The sequence below is a fragment of the Capricornis sumatraensis genome, chromosome 13, assembly GCF_032405125.1.
Source record: "Capricornis sumatraensis isolate serow.1 chromosome 13, serow.2, whole genome shotgun sequence".
Taxonomy (NCBI): Eukaryota; Metazoa; Chordata; class Mammalia; order Artiodactyla; family Bovidae; genus Capricornis; species Capricornis sumatraensis.
In genome coordinates, this window is record NC_091081.1 from 4,603,388 (window position 1) to 4,607,128 (window position 3,741).

The 3,741-nt window shown below is 49.4% G+C and overlaps 1 pseudogene; it reads left to right on the forward strand.

The window, feature by feature from the left end:
* Nucleotides 1-1,468: 1,468 nt before the first annotated feature.
* On the forward strand, nt 1,469-2,831 carry LOC138089983 (cerebellar degeneration-related protein 2 pseudogene; annotated as a pseudogene).
* The last annotated feature ends 910 nt before the right edge of the window (nt 2,832-3,741 follow it).

Below are 3,741 nucleotides of genomic sequence, written 5' to 3' on the forward strand. Positions count from 1 at the left end.
GGAATATGATTGATTTACAATGTAGTATTAGTTTCAGGTATATAGCAAAGTGAATCTATTATACATACACATATACCCACTCTTTTTTAGCTTCTACTCACATATGAGCCATTACAGAGTATTGAGTAGGATTCCCTGTTCTATATAGTAGATTCTTACTAGTTATCTATTTTATATATAATAGTGTGTATGCTTCAGTGTCAGTCTTCCAATTTATCTGTCCACTCCCTTTTAGCTTCCAGTAACCATAAGTTTATTTTCCACGTCTGTAATTGTATTTCTGTTTTTGAACTTACCTACAAAGCATATCCTTTTTTAAAAATAGACTTTATTTAGAGTAAGTTTAAATTCATAACAAAGTTGAGTCACAGTCACAGAGATTCCCATATACCTCCTTTCCCAAGTCATGCGTTCTTCCATTATCAACATTCCCTACCAGAATGGTGCATTTTTTACAATTGATAAGACTACATTGACACATTATTATCACCCAAAATTCAGTTTTATATAAGGATTCAGATTGGTGCTATAAATTCTATGGGTTGGGACAAAGATATAATGATATATATCCAGCCAAGGGATGAGGAGACATTTGTCCTGACCTCTTATACTTGCTAAGAGAATCCAGTGGTCATAGCAAACAGCCTCTTCTAATAGCACAAGAGATGACTCTACATATGGATATGACCAGAGGGTCAACACTTAAATCAGATTAATTATATTCTTTGCACCCAAAATGGAGAAGCTCTATACTGTCAGCAATAACAATACCTGGACCTGACCGTGGCTCAGATAATGAATCATTAGTGCAAAATTCAGACTTCAAGAAAGTAGGGAAAACCACTAGGCCATTCAGGTATGACCTAAATCAAATTCCTTATGATTATACAGTGGAAGTGGCAAGCAAATTCAGCAGATTAGATCTGATAGACAGAGTGCCTGAAGAGCTATGGACTGAGGTTCATAGCACTGTACAGGAGTCAATGATCAAAACTATCCCCAAGAAAAGAAACACAAAAAAGGCAAAACGGTTGTCTGAGGAGGCACTACAAATAGCTAAGAGAAGAGAAGCAAAAGGCAAAGGAGGAAATGAAAGATATATCCTTCTGAGTGCAAAGTTCCAAAGAATAGCTAGGAGAGATAAGAAAGCTTTCCTGGCCACGCTGGGCCCGGCTGCGGCTTGAGGAGCCGGCTCAGAGAGCCGATTCAGGAGCTCGCGGCGAGGCGCTGGCGGTTGGGGCGGCGCAAGGGAAGCCAGTCCGCGGCGTGCGCTGCGGGCCGCCCCGCGGCAGCGCCGGCGGTGGCCGTGGGCGGCTGTGGTCAGCCATTGCAGTGGAGCCTGGGCAGCGGCGCGTCCAGCCCAAGGGCGGCTCTGGCTGAGGGCGGAGGGGCCGGGGGAGAGCCCGGGGCAGCGGCTGAGGCGGACCGGCGGCGGCGGGGACCGTTGCCCACAGAAGAGCCGGCCGAGATGCTGGCGGAAAACCTGGTGGAGGAGTTTGAGATGGAGGACGAATTGTGGTACGACCACCAGGACCTCCAGCAAGATCTCCAACTTGCTGCTGAACTTGGGTAGACATTACTGGATGGAAACAGAGTTGGAGGATTCTCTTCAGCAGATGTACACAACCAATCAGGAGCGGTTACAGGAAATTGAGTATCTGACCAAGCAGGTGGAGCTTCTGCGGCAGATGAATGAACAGCATGCAAAGGTTTATGAGCAATTAGACGTCACAGCGAGGGAACTGGAAGAAACAAATAAAAAGCTCGTTGCTGACAGCAAGGCCTCACAGCAAAAGATTCTGAGTCTGACGGAAACAATTGAATGCTTGCAAATGAACATTGATCACCTCCAGAGCCAAGTGGAGGAGCTGAAATCATCCAGCCAAAGGAGAAGGAGCCAGGGGAGGCATGACCAGGAGAAATCGACCCCCAGCTTCTCGTCTTTGAAAGAGCTGTATGACCTCCGCCAGCACTTAGTGCATGATCATGTATTTGCCGAGAAGATCACTTCCTTACCGAGTCAGCAAAGCCCCGATGAGGAAGAAAATGAGCATTTGAAGAAAACAGTGACAATGCTGCAGGCCCAGCTGAGCCTGGAGCGGCAGAAGCGGGTGACCATGGAGGAGGAATACGGGCTGGTGCTGAAGGAGAACAGTGAGCTGGAGCAGCAGCTGGGGGCCACGGACGCCTACCGAGCCCGCGCGCTGGCGCTGGAGGCGGAGGTGGCCGAGATGCGGCAGATGCTGCAGGCAGAGCACCCTTCTGTAAGCGGGGTGAAGCTGGTGCCGGACTCTCTGTTTGTCCCTTTCAAAGAGCCTGGCCAGCGCCTGCTGGACGAGATGCTCCTGACCGTGCCCGAAGCACACAGGAAGCCCCTCAAGCGTAGCAGCAGCGAGACAGTGCTGAGCAGCCTGGCGGGCAGCGACATCGTGAGGGGCCACGAGGGGACCTGCATCCGCTGGGCCCAGGCAGTGAAACAGAGAGGCATCTCCCTTCTGCACGAGGTGGACACACAGTACAGCGCCCTGAAGGCGAAGTACGAGGAGCTCCTGAAGAAGTGCCAGCAGGAGGAGGACAGCCTGTCCCACAAGGCTGTGCCCACCTCCCGGGCTCCGGCCAAGGACCTGGCTGCCCTGAACGCCCAGCCCAAGCCCAGCACCCTCAGCTGGGACCCAGCCTCTGTCACCTCAGAGCCCATCAGCTCCCCCACCACCTCGACGCCGCCAGAATACAAAGCACTTTTTAAGGAGATCTTTAGTCGCATCAAGAAAACCAAACAGGAAATAGATGAACAGAGAACCAAATACCGATGTCACTCCTCTCATTCCTAAGTGAGCCACCAGCTCCACGGCTAACTGGCCTGTTTCCTGTTACCTCTCTCTCCCACTCACGCAAGTGTGTGTCGACCCCGAAGCCTGATGTTGCTCCTGAGGTTGGCCTCATTGCTTTGCTTAAGTATTAGCAAATGCATGGAGTGAGGAAGGAAGGTGGCTCCTGGTGGCAGTTGTGTAATCCAGTTCGTTTAAGTTCCTCAGGAAATCCCATGACAGACTGGCCTCTGGCTGGTGCGATGATTAGGTTGCAGTTCTTTGAAAAGCCCCAGAACCAGTGGAGGGAGGATCTGTGTCCCTGCAGAAGTAGGCCTGGAGTAACTGTAGTATATAGTATATATAATATAGCATTTATTATATAGGGGAAATGGCAGAGCTGAAACAAAGCTAATGCAATTCCTGCTGCCTTCTTGCTTAACTTCTCAAAACTATGTAGAAGTCACACGGCTGCCACATGAAAAGGTCTTTCACAAACACTTGGATACTGTGAATCCGTGAAGAATGTTCAGGAGAAAGCAGGGGTCCCATCCAAAGCAAATGGCATTACAAATACTCCAAGCCTTGGAGTTCGTTACATCTGCTCCCAGTGGAACTGTGACTGACGGGTAATCCTAATACATCTCAGTCCAGCTGAATACCAAATGGAAAGGGCAGGCTCTGGCTGGCCCAGTTAGCTTGTTAGCAGAGCCCTGGAGGGCCTTCTCCCCACATTCAGATGTTTGTACTCAAAAGCTGTAGTGGCTAGGATAGGCAAATCATTATTTTCTTAAATTCACACTAAAGGGGCAAGATAGAAGCCTCACCCCCACTGTGTTGTCTGAGCTGGTTAGCCCACTGGTCTCAAGCTGCTCCTACTCACTTTCTACCATTCCTGTACACATTTGTGACTTGCTGCAGAAATGCCTATCTG